The sequence below is a fragment of the Culex quinquefasciatus genome, chromosome 2, assembly GCF_015732765.1.
Source record: "Culex quinquefasciatus strain JHB chromosome 2, VPISU_Cqui_1.0_pri_paternal, whole genome shotgun sequence".
In the NCBI taxonomy this organism is placed as follows: domain Eukaryota; kingdom Metazoa; phylum Arthropoda; class Insecta; order Diptera; family Culicidae; genus Culex; species Culex quinquefasciatus.
The window spans coordinates 209,206,156-209,225,938 of NC_051862.1; the positions used below are offsets into that span (position 1 = coordinate 209,206,156).

The window sequence follows — 19,783 nt, forward strand, 5'->3', positions numbered from 1 at the left end:
AAAGTTTTACTAATTTATCCTAAATACCACAAATTCCAACAACTTTTCAGCAAAATCCACAAGGAAAAACTAAAATGGATTATAGTGCCGCTTTTACACAAAGAATAGGCGCTCCTCAAACAGTTTTACACCATAAAATCGCGAAATAAATTGTCGCGTTCTCACCGACGAACTGCACGCTACCACAGACTTAACAGACCTCTCCTTTTGAGTTATGGCACATGTTGCACAAATTTCGAATATTTTCAAAAAAATCAAGTCAACCCTGACATTTGAAAATGGGTAATTCTCTACAAACTCACACGAAATCGGGAAAAGTTGCCCCGATACATCTTCGATTTGTGTGAAACTTTGTCCTAAGGGGTAACTTTTGTCCCTGATCACGAATCCGAGGTCTGTTTTTTGATATCTCGTGACGGAGAGGCGGTACGACCCCTTCCATTTTTGAACAAGCGAAAAAAGGGTGTTTTTCAATAATTTGCAGCCCGAAAAGGTGATGAGATAGAAATTTGGTGTCAAAGGGACTTTTATGAAAAATTAGACACCCGATTTGATGGCGTACTCAGAATTTCGAAAAAATGTATTTTTCATCGTAAAAAACACTAAAAAAGTTTTAAAAATTCTCCCATTTTCCGTTACTCGACTGTAAAAAAATTTGGAACATGTCATTTTATGGGAAATTTAATGTTCTATTTGAATCTACATTGACCCAGAAGGGTCATTTTTTCATTTAGAACAAAATTTTTGGTTTTAAAATTTCGTGTTTTTTCTAACTTAGCAGGTTTATTTTTTAGAGTGTAACAATGTTGTACAAAGTTGTAGAGCAGACAATTACAAAAAAAAAAAAAATAAAATAAACATAAGGGGTTTGCTTATTAACATCACGAGTTATCGCGATTTTACGAAAAAACAGTTTTGAAAAAGTAACTTTTTGCGTTTCTTTTTGCTTCGTCGTCCGTGTTTGTCGCGGGTGACCATGAACGGCCATGTTTAACGATGACCAACATTTTCAAAACTTTTTTTCGTATAATCGCGATAACTCGTGATGTTTATAATCAAACCCCTTATGTCTGTAAATTAAAATTTTTGTAATTATCTGCTCTACAACTTTGTAGAACATTGTTACACTCTTAAAAATAACCCTGCAAAGTTAGAAAAAACATGAAATTTGAAAATAAAAAATTTTGTTCTTAATGAAAAAATGACCCTTCTGGGTCAATGTAGATTCGAAAAGAACATTAAATTTCCCATAAAATGACATGTTCCAAAAAATTTTACAGTTTTTTTCCTAGACGTTTTTTTCGGAATTCTGAGTACGCCAACAAATCGGGCGTCTTATTTTACACAAAAGTCCCTTTGACACCAAATTTCTATCTCATCACCGTTTCAGGCTGCAAATAATTGAAAAACACCTCTTTTTTCGCATGTTCAAAAATGGAAGGGGTTGTACCGCCCCTTCGTCACGAGATATCAAAAAACGGACCTAGGATTCGTGATCAGGGTCAAAAGTTACCCCTTAGGACAAAGTTTCACGCAAATCGAAGAGGGGTCGGGGCAGCCGCTGTGTGAGTTGGCGGAGAATTACCCAAATGCAAACAATTTTTTGACTTTTTCACATGTTAGAGTAGGTTTAAAAATCTTGATAAATTTTTAAAGAACGAAAAAAATTATGATGGTTTTTTTTTTATATTTAAAATCGAGTTGAAAACGGAGCTGGGTAATTCTCCGCCAACTCACACAGCAGTTGCCCCGACCCCTCTTCGATTTGCGTGAAACTTTGTCCTTAGGGGTAACTTTTGTCCCTGATCACGAATCCGAGGTCCATTTTTTGATATCTCGTGACGGAGGGGCGGTACGACCCCTTCCATTTTTGAACATGCGAAAAAAGAAGTGTTTTTCAAAAATTTGTAGCCTGAAACGGTGATGAGATAGAAATTTGGTGTCAAAGGGACTTTATGTAAAATTAGACGCCCGATTTGATGGCGTACTCAGTATTCCGAAAAAACGTATTTTTCATCGAAAAAAACACAAAAAAAGTTTTAAAAATTCCCCCATTTTCCGTTACTTGACTGTAAAAATTTTTGGAACATATCATTTAATGGGAAATTTAATGTACTTTTCGAATCTACATTTACCCAGAAGGGTCATTTTTTCATTTAGAACAAAAATTTTCATTTTAAAATTTTGTGTTTTTTCTAACTTTGCAGGGTTATTTTTTAGAGTGTAACAATGTTCTACAAAGTTGTAGAGCAGACAATAACAAAAATTTTGATATATAGACATAAGGGGTTTGCTTATAAACATCACGAGTTATCGCGATTTTACGAAAAAAAGTTTTGAAAAAGTTGGTCGTCATCGATCATGGCCGTTCATGGTCACCCGCGACAGACACGGACGACGAAACAAAGAGAAACGCAAAAAGTAACTTTTTCAAAACTTTTTTTCGTAAAATCGCGATAACTCGTGATGTTTATAAGCAAACCCCTTATGTCTATATATCAAAATTTTTGTTATTGTCTGCTCTACAACTTTGTAGAACATTGTTACACTCTAAAAAATAACCCTGCAAAGTTAGAAAAAACACGAAATTTTAAAATGAAAAATTTTGTTCTAAATGAAAAAATGACCCTTCTGGGTCAATGTAGATTCAAAAAGTACATTAAATTTCCCATAAAATGACATGTTCCAAAATTTTTTACAGTCGAGTAACGGAAAATGGGAGAATTTTTAAAACTTTTTTAGTGTTTTTTTCAATGAAAAATACGTTTTTTCGGAATTCTGAGTACGCCATCAAATCGGGCGTCTAATTTTACATAAAAGTCCCTTTGACACCAAATTTCTTTCTCATCACCGTTTCAGGCTACAAATTTTTGAAAAACACCTCTTTTTTCGCATGTTCAAAAATGGAAGGGGTCGTACCGCCCCTCCGTCACGAGATATCAAAAAACGGACCTCGGATTCGTGATCAGGGACAAAAGTTACCCCTTAGGACAAAGTTTCACGCAAATCGAAGAGGGGTCGGGGCAACTTTTCCCGATTTCGTGTGAGTTGGTAGAGAATTACCCAGCTTGATATAACTTTTAAGCAACATACATTTTGATTGTAATTAAATTTATCGTATTTAAATTAAAATTATAACGATTTTTAAATTGCATTAAATAATTTAGAAAAAAAATGATTTTATCAAAAAAATTGTATCAATGCCAAATGGAATTGAATAATTCCATCATAAGTGCAGTGCTTCTGGGGACGCGCAGTCCTGTTTTTTCGCGATAATTTTCGTCGTAAATGATCGTAAAAAATTATTCTAACTGGCAGTTTTAGTATAAAATCATTAAACAATCGATTTTACGCTTTACTCGTCATTTATTTACTAGCTTTGAAATTTGCTCGCGTTATCTAAATTGTAAAAATAGTAAAAATATACTGATAAGTCCAGCCCATAGCACTACTGCTCGGCTGGCACGCGTTCGATAAAAAAAAAACTTTTTAAATAATCAGTAATCTATCTTTCCGCAGCCGGCTGCCTAAGATTTAAAATTTCAACCGATAAACAAAATGCTCATGGTCACATCACTGCCACTCGTGAATCCTGATGTGATAATTTGTCGGAGATGCAGTCGATTGGGCGGTCTCTATCACTCAAGTATCGGACTAACATTCCCATCCACTTCCCCGTGACCCTACCACTGGTCGTGGCCGGCGCCGGTATTGATCAGCATGATAGGGGCCTTTGAGAAGTTGCGAAGCGAGGAAAGATAGCACCCACTCATCTTCCACGGCTCGTGGATGTAACTTCTGGAGGTCCTGGTCAATAACGGAGTAGCAACTGCGGGTGGGCACCTATGCTTATGCTTATGCTTATGCTTAAAATTGTATCAATGCCAAATGAATTTTGACCGAGTTTTGCCACAGCTGAAATTTTTTTTTTGTCATCTGAAATATGTCTGAAAAGGTACAAACAATGGTTCATCCAAATGTAAAAATACAAAAATAATCGTTTTTAGATACTTACTTTTTAGCTTGTTTAAGAACTTTTTCAAGTTATTAGTTCATTAAGCATAATTTTGGATTTTTTGATGTTTTATTGAATTAATTATACTTGATTTTTTTTTGCAAATATAAAATAAATGCGAAATACTAAAAAACAAACAGAAACAAATTGAATCATACTGATTTTCTGTGAGCGGAGTATAAAGTACCCCAAGAAGTAGTTTTCAATCACTTTTTCAAAGTTTCAAAATTTAGATAACTATTATCATGAAAACAGTGAAGGATTATTTACAAACTCCGAGATGTTTTTCGCAACAAAAATATGTTTGAATCAGGAAACGGATTGCATTATTGTATTTTTGGACAATTTCAAACATAAAACAATTTTGATTTGCTACTAAATTACAAGTTATAATCTTTATCCAATACCAATTTCGTAGAATGATTTAAAAATTCAAATAAGCATAAACAATTAGAATGCCAATAAATCTGAATGTTTTTGCCTTCCTCACCTCAATGAGGAAAGGCTATACAATCACTCGAAAAACGAATTTCTTTATTCGACCTCGTAGATCTACCTTCACGTATACCTATCGACTCAGAATCAAATGTCTGTGCGTGTGTCCGTGCACCGAAAAATATGCACACGATTATCTCCGGACAGGCTGAACCGATTTGGACCGTTTTGGTCTCATTCGATCCGTCTTGGGATCCCACATGACCCTAGTTAATATTATGAAGTTTGGAAAAGTACTTCACAAGTTATGCTTAAAATACGATTTGGCTAGAGTTTGAAATATTGTAAAAAAGGGTGGTTTTTGCAAGAGAACCCGTCATGCTATACATTGTTAGAAAGGTATTTGAAAGACCTTACCAACGCGTCCAAAAGATTGAAGATCTGACAACCTCATCAAAAGTTATGAGCACTTAAGTGTTATTTATACACTTTTTTGAGGCCGGATCTAAAAGTTGTCCGGATCTATCATGCGACCCATCGTTGGATAGGTAATCAAAAGACCTTTCCAACAAGCTCAAAAGATTAAAGATCTGACTTGCCTATCAAAAGTTATAAGTACTTTAGTGTTTTTAATACATTTTTTTGAGGCCGGTTCTCAGATATTTTGATAAAAATAAGTATTATTCATATACAATTTTTTGAGGCTGTGTGGTATATTCACTTTATGAATGCGAGGAAGGCACCAACCACCTAAAGGTGGATTAAGTAACGTTTTTTAATTTATGTTTTATAAATTAAAAATATCTTTAGACTTATCGGCATTTCAATTTTTTAAGCAAATTTTTTTAATCATTCTTCGAAATTGGTTTTGGCTGTTACAATCTTTTTAAAATATTTTTAATTATAATTAAAACCTTTCATTCATTTATTCATATTATAAAAAGCCGGTTTCACAAACATTTAACACTGGTACGCATAACGCTTGTCCAATTTACACGGACGCCCAAGCCTCCCAAAAAAGGTGGAACGGTAACTTCAACTCGCTGGTTCTCGGGCATTACTGAACCAATCGGGACGATTCTTGTTTTCAGTGATTCTTAAGAATGTCTAGATGATCTTAAAATTTTGCAGAACTTGATTTGATCATATCTGTTATTGCTGCGACCGAAAACATCGTTCCACCTTTTTTAAAACAACTGCCTCCGCGGAATTTTTTGCGATTTTTTTTACAAGCAAAAGTTGGAACGATGTTTTTGATCGCAAAAATTACAGATTTGATCAAATTAAGTTCTGCAAAATTCTAGAATCATGTAGACATCCTAACAAATCATTGAAAAGAAGATTTATTTTGATTGGTTGAGTTATACCCAAGAACCATTAAGTTGAAGGTTCCGTTCCAACTTTTTTGAGGCCTTGGGAGTTGGAATGTTAATTGTATTTTTTTAATTTTTTTTTTCTTATTATCGATTGGGCAGTCAGATTTTCAATCTTTTGGTCTCGTTCTTGGGTATAACTCAACCAATCAAAATAAATCTTCTTTTCAATGATTTGTTAGGATGTCTACATGATTCTAGAATTTTGCAGAACTTGATTTGATCATATCTGTTATTGCTGCGACCGAAAACATCGTTCCACCTTTTTTAAAACAACTGCCTCCGCGGAATTTTTTGCGATTTTTTTACAAGCAAAAGTTGGAACGATGTTTTTGATCGCAAAAATTACAGATTTGATCAAATTAAGTTCTGCAAAATTCTAGAATCATGTAGACATCCTAACAAATCATTGAAAAGAAGATTTATTTTGATTGGTTGAGTTATACCCAAGAACCATTAAGTTGAAGGTTCCGTTCCAACTTTTTTGAGGCCTTGGGAGTTGGAATGTTAATTGTATTTTTTAATTTTTTTTTCTTATTATCGATTGGGCAGTCAGATTTTCAATCTTTTGGTCTCGTTGGAAAGGTCTTTTTGAGTACGCATTCCAAAATTAGTCACATTATTGATGCAGACATCATTTTCATCAAAATGTTTGAGATCCGGCTTCAAAAAAGTGCATAATAAACACTTAAGTGGTTATAACTTTTGATAGGGTTGTCATGTTTAAAACACCGAATTCACGACACGACGGTTTTTTATATTTAGGTGCTCACTTCAATCAGTGAATTGTCAAATTCTTTAAAAAATGAATATGTTGGAAAACCTTATTATTATTTTAATTTTTAGTTTTTTTTCTGCCTTGTCCAACCATTTCTTTAAACAATTACAACATTAATTAGAGTTCTTTGAAAATATTTATATTTGAAAATTAATCTATACTTGTTATATTTAAATAAGATTATTTTATTTTGATGATTGCTATTCAAAAGAATTTCCAAAAATGTCCAACATTCCTGCAACCATTCCAACAACCTTCGTAATCCATTTTAAGGTACGACATTGCACCAAAAGCCATAAACTCAAAACAATCCACGAGAAGAAACAACATCGCTGCGAGCCTTTGACGCGACCATTCTGCGCTTCCCTCGAAAGAACTGGTGACTTTTCACCACGTCCTTCTGCGTAATCTCACCAGTCAATATTTGCACACACACAAACAAAAAAAACGCCTCACCCAGCTGCTAGGACCTGGGAAATCGATGCCATTTTCCGATTAGACTTTATTCGTGGGCCGTTTTCGTTGCGAAGCTGGTTCAAATGACGGGAGAAAAAAAAACGGATTCGAACGAAATGTGATCAAAATGCCTCCCGGAATACAAAGTGCAGCATCATACGGAATACATGGGGGGAAATGGGCACAATGGGCTTATTAATGTTGAAATGTTGTCAAAATTTGTAGTTTCTTTTTTTCGAATTTACAATGTATTTTTTTTTTCTTTATAATGTGGGAATGACAATTCAAATTTCACAAACCTATGATAAGATTCCAATGTGGGACCCACACTGTGGATCCACGTTCACTTAGCGTGATGGAAAGTGATCAAAAAAATGGGGTGTCGTTGCGAATGGCTACGACCTGGTTGCGATGCTTTTTTTTACAACTCGTAGAATTGCGTGATGTTCTACCAGCAAGGCAGAGCTTTTTTCTGTGGCTATCGTGCGTGGATTTGGATGTGCTTTATCAGCAAAAAGTGCGTGCGGATCTTAATCTGAAATTCCACCGTGTCCTTTTTGGGCAGTGTGAGCCATTTTGAGGAGAAGAGTGTTGTGGGATTCATTTCGAATCAGATGGAAACAGTTTTTATTGCGTCGATGCAATTTGTTCAGTTATTTTGAGATTATAATTAGATTTAGATTACATCTTGGAAAAAATAGGTAAAACTAAACAATCCGAATGTTGAACCATCCAAAGTTTAATTTCTTTTAACTGTGAGTAAAAATTCATCAGAAAATTCTTGTATTGCATTTATTCAAAAAAAGTTTTGTCAATTATAACAGAAGGTCACACATTATTCAAACACCTTTCATCCTCTGTTAACAAAGTAAAATCCACCAGGAGTAAAAGTTCCAAACCGTGTTCGTCAACTTTTCCTGTCGGAATAATGGAATCCATGAATTCAATTAAACGCACACATCCCGGATAAACGAAAACTATATCGATTGTATTATGGAACTTAAAAAAACCTTATGAGATATGGTCACCATTTGTAATAATGTTATTTGGTGGACCTTGATGACTATTTGACAAATGATCACCATAAGTAATAGAGTTATTTTAATGTTTGTAATGGTAAACAATTTTCTTGATAACTTTAAAAAACTATTTGCAGATGTTTTCTCAAATGGTCACCCTAAATCATAAGGTAATTTTAAAATTCAAATGGTTCAACTGGCGGACTTGGATGATTATTTGTCAAATAGTTACCGTTATAATTAGGGTTTTTAAAAAGTTTGTAATGGTGATTTTTTTCTGAATGACTTTGAAAAACTTTTTGAGGATGTTTACTGAAATAGTTATCCTAAATCAAAAGGTTATTTTAAAGTTCAAATGGATAACTTCAATACGCGATATTATATATCTGTTCAAATTATTGTAATGATTTTCTAATATGTTTAACCAAATTCAACCAGGTTTTCTTATTATTTTGAATAAAAATTGTGCCTCGGAGCGTAATCCCCATTTTGGAGCACATTTTACAAAAGGCCAAAGTTTATTACGTTTTGTTTATTTTCAACTTCCACATAGATCCTTCGATTCAAAGGACCAATATGGAAACTGATTTGTTTTGTTTTCGAACCCGTGATCGTCTCAGGGAGAAACACAATGTTGTTCAAAACAAAGATCGAAACAAAGCTTGGCCCTTTGTTTCAAATTGGTGAAAGAAACGATTTTTACTTAAAATAAGATTTCTCGTATATTTCTGGTTAATTCCTATCTCGTCAAAAGGAGCGACGTTGTGATTCTTCTAAATAGCAACACATTAAAACATTTGTAAAGCATACTTTTATTAAATTTCATTCACTACCGCAAAATCTTTGATTACCGGATAAATTTCTTCGGATCGCTATCCCGTGTCGGAATGTTTGGTCGTTTCAGGTCATTTCGATTCGACGATCGTGCCCAAAGCACTTCGCGCTGAAGGTACACTTTTTTCCCATGGTGAGCCGCTCAGATCCGACGAAACATTCTCACCCATTGCAGCTTGCAGCGAAACAGTTTTGCCATTGGCACAACTGAAATGAAGTGGAGATTAATCAAATAACATCGGCAAAAATCAAATTGTAGGAAATCTTACCGTGGGACGTCTCCGGGGTAAATCTGATTGGAAAATCGATTTTGCACACCAAGATGCACACTTCAATATCGCGATCAGACTTGTATTTCACACAAAAATTCTTTAAACTGGCCGCGGCAAGTGAAAAAAAGCTTTAAAAACAAATAAAATTACTTTGTTTGCAAAGACCAAACAGCAAAGCTGATTCTGTGTTGATGTGGCCTGCTTGGCCAAAAACAAAAGAACAACAAAAACAAACCGCCAGACAGGAGCCCAGGGACCATGTGGAAAATGAAACTGTCAATGTTTTCAAAGGCGCTAAAACGCAAAGGGCTGAATACGATCCCACACGAGTAAAACAATCGTTCGGGGCTTATGTTCTTTTTTCATCAATTTTGTCGTAATAATTGAATTTTTCCATCAATTTAAGTTTAAGGATGCATACTATACCATTTTTACACATGTTGTGTAAATCATTTTCGCAGTTTGCTTAATTGGTATGAAATAGGAATTGAAAAACTAATTGCAAATTTCATTCTTGTTTTTCTCAATGTTTTGAAAAATGACAATGGCCGCTTTACAATGTTTTGCTTGACTTGGTGTTGCAACTCATAAATGAATTCCTCCACGCATGGTCCAAAATGAGTGAATCGAACTTGATTTTGAGTACATCCACCTGACCGTGTGGAGGAGGAATGTTTGTTTTGATTTTTTATTTTCCCTGTGCCGTCAAAGTTTTTTTTGAGCCGTACAACGTGTTTGAGGACGAGTCCGTGCTGAACCTCCGGATGGAGATTCTGTCCAAGCTGAACACGCTGGTCAAGCAGTGGGTGCGCAATGTGTCCATCTCGAAGAACATGCCGAAAGCGCTGGCAGAGAAGCTCGGCGGAAAGATCTACACTTTTGGGTCGTACCGGCTGGCCGTTAACCACAATATTGACGAATATTGACGCGCTGTGCGTGGCGCCGCGCAACATCGAACGGCAGGACTACTTTGGGTCGTTCCTCGAGCTGCTGAAGAAACAGCCCGAGGTGACAGAGTGCCCTGCCGTCGAGGAGATGCTTGTGCCGGACGTCAAGATGAACTTTGACGGCATCAAGATTGATTTGCTGTTTGCGCGGTTGGCGCTGAAGGAGATTCCGGACAACTTTGACCTGCGCGAAGATATGCTGCTGAAGAATCTGGACCCCAAGTTGATGCGCATGCGATGCCGCGCCACCGACGAAATCCTGCGGCTGGTGCCCAACATTGACAACTTTCGGCTGGCGCTGCGTTCGACCAAGCTGTGGGCGAAGAGTAAGTTGAGCTTTGGTTGGTATCTTTTAGGGTTTTTGTTAATATTGGGGTTTTCTTCTATTCACTGTTTTTTTCTGTTTTCAGAGCATGGAATCTACTCCACTTCTTTGGGTTACTTTGGAGGTGTGTCTTGGGCTATGCTGGTGGCCAGGACGTGTCAGCTCCCAAATGTCGTCGCGGCCACGTAAGTGCACAAGTTCTCTCTGGTGTTTTCGCGCTGGAATTGGTCCCAGCCGGTGTTCTTGAAGCGGCCGGACACGTGACGTGAATCTGGGCTTTCAAGTGTGGGATCCGCGGGTGAATGTGCAGGGCCGGTTCGACCTGATGCCGATCATCACGCCGGCATATCCGCAGCAAAACTCGACCTTCCACGTGTCTAGCTCGACACGGAAGATCATGCTGAACGAGTTCAACCGCGGCATGCAGATCACGGACGAAATCATGCTCGGCAAGGCCGGCTGGGACAAGCTGTTTGAGGCGCCGAGCTTCTTCTTCAAGTATCGCTACTTTATCGTACTGCTGGTGACCTCGAACAACACCGACGACCTCCTCGAGTGGTGCGGACTGGTCGAGTCCAAGATCCGCTACCTAATCCAGAACCTGGAGCGAATCCTGCACATCAACCTGGCCCACGTCAACCCGAAGTGCTTCGAGCAGCTGGACTAAAACCAAAAGGACGGCGGCGAGGGCGCAGACAACACTGCTCGCTCTGGTTCATGGGGTCAGAGCGGTCAGAGAACCTGAACGTGGACATGACCGAAAGCATCCAGAACTTTACCGATGCCGTGCATAAACATGCGGTGCGTTGAGCGATTCTACAGCCAAAAAAACGTGTCTCTAACCGAGTTGTTTTCTTTCAGGTGCACATCAAGGTCCTCGAGACGACACGCGACGGCATGAAGACCGAGGCGCGGCACGTCCGGCGGAAGCAGCTCAACCAGTACCTCGACCCGAACCTGCTCAAGCGGGAGCGCTAAAACCAGCGACTCCTTCGCCGTCGCAAATGCGCAAACGACCTGCTCAGAAGAAACTAGAAACTAGAGCGAAATTCGTCGGGTTTTGATTCGCGGTGTTTCGGTGAGTGATCGTATCATTATGGCAGCGTTAGGTTTTTTTGGCCGCCGTGGAGCTAGCAGTTTTGCTCCACAATGTTAATACATTATGGCTAGAACAAAACAGTGTTTCTAGACTGGTTAGACGAAATCACTGGTGTCGTGGCACCTGTGCCGATGTCGATTTCGACTCTCCGCTAGGTCAGCGACGAATGTCTCGAGTGTGACGAGCGGAAGTTATTAATTCGTTTGGACCGCTCTCTACCATCGCACGTCGATCTTCACAGTGTCAGGTCAGTTAGATTGACCAGCGGAATCACGGTTCCGTTCTCTAGCATCAACGGAATCGGTGATGTGGAGGTGTAGTGTGATATTTTAAACAAATAGGGCGTTTTGTCCCGGCGAAATTAAGTTTCAGATCCTCTGCGAAAGTTATTCATTGTTTCGCATAATAATCTACACCAACCATCAAAGGAAACACAATCTTCAAAAAGTTAGGGCTTGCTTTCTTTTGAATGCAGAATCTCTTTTTGCATTAAATTTATAAATCAATTTATCAATAATTTATATTCAACCCAAAATAATATTTGCCTAGCGCGTTCTTTCTTTTCTCTTCTCTCACTACGCTTCGTTACCTGCTCTCGCGCAGGCAAGCGCTTAGCGCAGGCAAAAACAGTCTGAAGTGAAACGTTTGTGCGGCTGGTCGTTGTTTACGTTTTGTGCGCAGGTATAATTTTCAAACAAATCATTTTATTTACCAGATATTTAATTTACATTTTTGTTGATGATCATTTCAGCGCCGTGGAGAACTTGATAAAAACGGAACAGCTGGTGCTGGAGAACTCGATCGGTGATCAAAAGAGATTTTGCCGGCAGCCGGCCGACAATATTGTTCCGCCGAGGATGCGACGAAGCGAACAAACGATTGGCATCAATCAATCTGAATAATTAGATAAGTACATATATTTGAATATTATATTCAACTTGATACTTTGTGATTTTTTTTTCTTCTTACTTTTTTCAGGTTTGGACGATTTTGGCAGTGTGATCAACTAAACAGAATCAACATTCAACTAGAATTTAAGCCGCTAAAGTTCAAATACTATTGCTGTGAACCATCCGTCAAAAAGTGAACAATTCTGTAAAAAATAGGTAGGTAGAAAATGTAAGAAAAACTTTTAAAAACTATTTCAAAACTATTTCTCAAAAAGCGTAAATTTGTATGATAAACTTTAATTTACCATTTGAAAACTATTTCTGAAATAGTGAAACTGGGAAAAATGTAGGATAAACCTTAAATAACCATATGAAAACTATTTCCAAAATAGTAGCGCTAGGTAAAAATAGCAAGAAAAACCCTAAAATACCATTTACACACCATTTCTGAAATAGTAGACGCAAGGTTAAAAATTGTAAGAAAAACCTTAAAATACTATTTAAAAACCATTTCTTAAACAGTAAAAACCGAGAGAAAAGGTCGCTTTTTCGCGAAAATTTACTTTATTTTTACCATTACACAAATGGTAATTTGACGAAACGTTGTTCGAGGATTTTAAGGTTACCGTTGCTAACCACCCTCAATTCAGATGGTCGAACTTTATGATAAATGGTAGGGTACCATTTCCGATATGGTATTTTTAAGGTTTTGCTACCATTTTTCAAATAGTGGTTACGATCTCTGAAATGGTGAGAAAACCATTTAACACAAAGTTTTTTTAAGGTTCTCGTTTATGCGGGATAGCCTTGCGGCGCAGAACCCACCGAGCATCGATTCGTCATTTGGCTTTTCCTCGAGGAAAGTCTGTACAGAGAGTGGGGTTGGCGGAAAAACTTGACATTCTTCTAACTTTGCTCGCCGGGAGAACCCAACTTTGCCGTTTTACAGAGAATGTCAATCCTGCAAAAAAAAGGAAATAAGGAAGCAGCAACTTGTCTTCTTCTTTCTTCACTCTTTCTTTTTTTGTTCCATTGAACTTTTCTTTCAACGTCAAATTGACAGGCACAGGTACCCTTTTCCGCCGAACCCTCAACGGTCTCTCCCCTCCCAGGACACGACACAAAACGCAAGTTGAAAAAGGAAAACATCTTTTCAAATTGAGAAAAGTATAAACATTGGTTTCATCGCGCAAGCCATTCAGGCGGAAGCCAATACAGAGGACACACAGTGTGACACATCTACTTTTGAGGAGCAAAGTCAGTTTGGCTTGACGAAAGAAGGGCAACTCGAGCGTCAGTGTTTGGAAAGTGTGTTTTCCGATGAATTACGAGATGGTAACCCCCCCACCCCTCTTTGCTCTTTCGTTATTGGATGGGGGATTTTCTGGGAAATTCTTGTTTGTTGGGGAGGAAAATAATTAGACGATAAGAAAAAACTTGGCAACGCATTGCTGGAAAAGGTATTGACAGTGTCTGAAAGCAATTATGACATTGTTGGGTGGAATCTCAGGAAAGAATCTTCTACATTGACAAAATAAAATCAAAGGCTTCCAGCAAGGCCTCAGACTGATAAATAATTATTACTTACTTTGATTTAAAGCTGGTAATTCAGTAATTCATTAATTTCATTTTTTAATTATTTACAATTATTGAGTAATAAAAGTTATTCAATATTTGGAATAATAATGTTAAACTTTTTTTTTCAATTTTCGTAAGCAACCAATTCGGTCTACTCTTCTTGATGTTGAGAGATAAATACAAAATATAAATAAACTAATGTTTTATTTAATATACTAGCATGAAAAAGCATTTAAAAAATTTCCAATCATTTCTACGATTGCATTTACCAATAACCCATGTTGCTTAACAAAATAAAAAAGTTTAACTGATTAAATCTCCAAAAAGTCATATTTTTTTAATGTTTATGTCGTTGAACGTTAAAAAAGAGGGAAAAATCGAAAAACGTCACGATTTTCTAAAAATATAAGAAAAATTAAATAAATTTCATATAATTATTTCTCGTGATGTTTTATTTTAATATATTTGGACTTAATTCAAACAATTAAGATCGAAATGTTCTTCATTATATTTTTGTGAGAGAAGTTTCAAAGCTAAAAGTGAAACTTATTGAAATTTTGCAACGATTAGAAAACAATTTTAAAATCAAAACAAACACTTTAAAAAAATTAAGCTTATTTTTTGAAATTACTCCTCAAATTTTGAAAAAATGTTTTATCCTTCAAGTTCACCGTTATATTTTTCTAATATTCAAAAGCTTTAATTAAAATTCGCTTGAAAATCGCATTTTTGACGCCTTTTTAACTTATTTTTCTTTAGTTTATTTTTTTTAAGATTTATTTTACTTAGACGATACATTGTCTATACGTTGCTTTTGTAAGGTACACGGAAAAAATGAAAAAATCGTAAAAAAAATAATAAAATAATATTAAGATGCAAAATCAAATTTGAATTTGAAAAGAATTTTTTTTATTTCGTCAATAATTGCAAAATAATTGTACTGGATTATTCTGATATTAAGAAAAGTTTTTTCATTGAAATGTTCAAATCATGACAAAAAGTGTTTTTCTTCATTTTTTCCTTTCAGGTTTAAATCATGGGAAACATGAAATTTTTTCCTCAGTTCTCAATTCACGATATATCAATCTTTAATTTATATACTTAAAACTTTTGTGAAACATTTTGCCGTTTTAATAATAATACATTTTGAAATTCACTAACACAATTTTGAAAACAAAACTATATATATGCTTCCAGTTCTTCTCATGATTATTACTGTGTTTTGAATTAATTTTTTTTTTTTCGGATGAGAAACTTAAAAAAGCATTATGATACTTTATTTTAAGCCATTAAAAGAAATACTCTTATTTAATATTTTATTAATTTTGTTTTTTTTATTGACAAAAAATGTTATTTTTTTGAACGGCAAATATGCGTCCGATTTTCAATGAAATTATATTATTCCGATCATTAAAAAAATATATTTTGAAAATTGTCTGATCAATCCTAACAATTGAAAAGGCCCAAAAACATTTATTTAAAACAAATAAATCTGACCTTTTTGGAGAAAAAAACCAGTCATGGTTGGTCATAACCCCTACAAGTTAGAAAAGGTACGTTATCACGAAAAAAATAACTTTAACTTGAAAACGGTACACGCTGTCAAATTTTATGTTGATTACTTTTGATTGCAAATAAATGATTGAATATAAAGACATTTTTCAAAAATCATGATTTTTCGAAAAACTGCTAGCAATGTCAAATAATTTTTTAACCAACTTGTAGCATAGCTCAAAACATGATTTTTTTTATCTATAATGCCGCAGCAAAAAAAAATTACAAAGTTCATATCCCCCCCCCCCCCCCCAAACTGGGCAAAAAATCAGGGGGCCAAAAAATATTTATTCAAAAACCATCAAAATTTCAATTAAAATTGAATTGAGATCAATCTATAATGGCTTTTTTCTGGATTGATAATCATATTTAGCATGTTTGGGCCCGTTAAAACTTATTTTGAACTTTTATGAAATTACCTTGCACAGCTTCGCAATTTTTTTACTCGCAAAAATAAAATTTCGTCAATACTTAAAAATTTTGGTAATTAATGATTGCAAAACAACTGGACAGGTGTGCATTGCATTTTAAAACACTTTTTTATTCAAATGATTGGAGGCCGGTTATTTCATTTCTTTAAACTTTTTTTTTTTTGCCCCTCCCTCCATCGACTTTGATTTGATCTTAGGACATAAACTTTAAAAAATATTTGCATCGGCTTAACACATCCGAAAATAAAAAAAATCAAGTTGTTTAGCGCATTTTTTTTTGTGGAAAGTTCAAATAAACTTATTTTCATTGTGTAGCTATAGTTTTCTGCAATACCTATAAATTTCAGAAAAAAAAAAACGATCAGAAAATCTGTTATCAAGATACAGATTTTTGAACATTTTAAAAGTCTTTTTGTATGGATAGCCCTGTACTAATAAATTTTATGGAGACATGTATGGAAGAACTAATGATGCCATTTAAAAACACAAAAATTAAATTTTCCAAAAATAACGAAAATCTGAAATTGAAATATCTCAGTTCATCAAACTTCTACAATGATTTATAATTTTATAATTTATTTGAACAAAACCTATGATTAACACACATTTTCAATAAATCTGTTATGAATTTAAAAGCTAAATTCGTTAACATTTTTATCAAACATCAAAAATTTATTGGTTTGAAACCCCCTATCAAAAGAAATTACCTATTGAAACCTTTGACATGACATAAATTAAAGCATTACCTCACTTAATCCCCTAACAGCCAAATCCATCGTTTTAGCTAACTTTATTACCAATTACAAGCGACAAAGCTCATAATACCTTGGACATGTTGTGTCGACCAAAACATCAAACAGGCAATCAAACTTTCACTAACCAAACCACCCAACCCAACCCAACCCAACCCGACTAGCACGTCATGGCCCGCCAGTTTTGTGACACTTTTTTTACGTTCCTTGTACTAATAATAGTCGTAGGTACTAAAACGCGTAACCTGGTGACAGGAGGGGGCTCAAACCGGACTACCTGACTTTTTGGATCATTCGGGGTTTATCCCGAACGTACATTTTTGGGAGGATTTTCCCGGAGGCAGCAAATGACAAAATAATGGGAAAATAAATAAATGTTACCGAACAAATATTGGATCAGGGGCCGAACCGTGTCGGCTGGTGACATAAATGTTTCCTATTTTGGTTCGGCCCCAACAAATGAGATCAATTAATCTCGATTCAGCTGAAGCTGGAACGATTTTTTTTGACCTGGAAAAAAATCAAAGAACGATTGATGCTCAATTTATGACCAGGATATCAGTGCTTTGATTTGTCTGTAGAAGAATCCGCCAAAATTTGATTATCCCCTTCGAAAAAAAATAAGCATCTTTCGATTCCCTCCTCGTTAGCACATAATTAATGTTTTTCATCCTCGCAAGGACGGTGTGGTAATTTACGACGTTCATAAAAACCGTAACGTGATTTTCACGCACACACACACACCACCCCCAAAACATAAACCAAACCACGTGTACAACACTATGACCACGTGCTTTCTTACCTCCCGAAAGAGTGGATTATTTTCCGCACAGTCTTATTACTTTTTCCTCATCCTTTTCGCGTGGTGATTACGTGACTGGAACTGATCATGACTTTGGTGAGGAGGCTTGAGCATTTTGCTCGGATCTACTCTGGGAGGCCTACCGATATCATTGGTGGGACTAAACAGGATAAATCACCCCGTTGGAGGGTGGACACCCCTTTGAAACCTGCACTGGCGATATATTCTGATTAGGCAGAGCGCTGGGTTGGGGTAGGATTCTGGCGAATAATGGTGAACCGGTGCACAGTGGGAAAAATCGAGGCAAAAACGGACTTAATTAATGCCGGTCAGTTAGAACTTTCAACCAAGACTTTTCTTATGTGAAAATTCCGAGGAATCAAGTGGTGATGATGAAAATTCGCGAAATTTTGCGTAAGGCCCGTTCCAGGCCGATTTACCCTGTTTTTGCTATTTGTATTAGTTTTAAATATGTTGCTGATAAGTTAGATGGTTTGACAACATTTTTTCTTCTCTCATCTCTTCTTCATCGAAATGAGTTTCAGGTACATTTTGCGGGTTCTCACAATTATCAATCGATTCCTCGGAATTTTTCACATAAGAAAGAGTTATGTCAAAGTACTGAACATTTCAGCAACATATTTAAAACTAATGAAAACATCAAAAAATAAAGTAAATCGCAATTTTCCGCTGCTTCTCTTTATCACCAATCCATTCCTCAAAATTTTTCACTTAAGAAAAAGTTATATGAAAATGTTTAAAACTTCCGCAACATATTTAAAACTTATAAAAAAAAGCAAAAAATAGGGTAGAATGACCTTCAACAGGCCTTACGCAAATTTCCGCGGATTTTCACCATCACCAATCGATTCCTCTGAATTTCTCACTTGGTTGAAAGTTCTTATTGACCGGCACCAATTAGGTCGATTTTTGCGTCTATTTTTCCCACTGTGCGGTGTTGGAAAGAAACATCGATTGTTTTATGTTTAAAAGAAAATAATCTTGTTTTAAAAAATGGTCGAAAAATTGATTCTACTTTTTAAATTTGGTCAAAATACTTTCATTTGATGCTACTTTTCAACATCAATCTTACAATCTAACAGTCTTCACAAATTTTTAGTTTACTTAACTCTATTCATCTGTAAAGATTTATTTATTTTAATGTCTGAAAAATTCTTAGTCATTTAAATTTAAAATAAAATTTAAATTTGATGATAAGAAGCTAGGTCTAGTAAAAAATGCGAGGGCGTGTGATTTTCAGAAATGGTACACAGATTTCCATGTCCATATCCCAGAATATTTGGTTTACAAACTAAAATGAGAAAAAAAGTATTTTACACCAGATGCAAATAATAACATATTTGAGTATTCAAAAACCAAAATACTTTTTATAAAATGGAAAATTTCATTGTCAAAAGTATGCCAATTATTGTTTAAGTTAATATGTTTTTCCTCAAATTTTAAGAATGTCTTTAAAAAATTGTGAACAAATGACAAAATTTTATCAAGTATTTGCTGTTTTTTTTTGTTGTTTTATTTTTCGATTTTGATACAACAAATTTAAAAGGGTTTTTTATATGGTTATGCATCCTCTCTTAAATTTTCACTTTAACAATTATTTTTAAATTTGAATATTTTCGTTACACTAACTCGAAGAATCATCAAAAAAATACAATTAAAAATAAAATTTAAACTACTCATTTTTTATTCTAAAACAAATTGTACTTTTAAAGTCAATTTAAATTATAAATGTTTTTTTTTTATTAAATTATTTTATTAGGTCCTTTTCGGAACTGGGACCTGGTTAGGACCGAGTCGGCTTTTGTAATTACATTTTACTTAAAGCTTAGAGTACTAATTACAGAGGATCTTGTGTGTAATTGTTAGTGGGAGTGAGAGGGGAGCCGATTACCCGCGGCTTTCTCGGGGAAGTAATTATAAATGTTGTTATCAAAGATTTGTTAAAAACTGAAACTGATAGACAATTATATTCTCATGATTTTTTTTATATTGAAATTTTTACAAGAGTTATTTGTGATACTTCGTGCTTCAAAACTATTAAAATTAAGTTTGTGATAACATTTTCATTTAAAAAAAATAATTTTCTTTAGCTAAGAAAATACTCTTAGAAATAGTTTTTTTTATCGAACAATTCGTGAAGTTTAACAATTTTATTATAAATAATATTTGAACTGTGTTTTTTTTTAGTATTTTGACGTGATA

At 35.2% G+C, this 19,783-nt stretch overlaps 1 protein-coding gene, 2 long non-coding RNA genes and 1 pseudogene across 11 annotated transcripts in view; 2 read left to right on the forward strand and 2 right to left on the reverse strand.

Moving 5' to 3' along the window:
- The window catches only part of LOC6050917, a 363,016-nt gene that overhangs the window by 196,655 nt on the left and 146,578 nt on the right, over nt 1-19,783 (reverse strand). The gene's annotated exons all lie outside the window — the stretch shown is intronic.
- On the reverse strand, nt 9,039-9,324 carry LOC119767525. The gene is made up of 2 exons (XR_005277568.1): nt 9,180-9,324; nt 9,039-9,117 (listed from the first exon to the last, which is right to left on the reverse strand). It is a non-coding gene; the product is annotated as an uncharacterized LOC119767525 (long non-coding RNA).
- LOC119767524 lies at nt 9,766-11,432 on the forward strand (annotated as a pseudogene).
- On the forward strand, nt 11,449-12,454 carry LOC119767526. Its single transcript, XR_005277569.1, has 3 exons — nt 11,449-11,532; nt 12,157-12,234; nt 12,305-12,454. It is a non-coding gene; the product is annotated as an uncharacterized LOC119767526 (long non-coding RNA).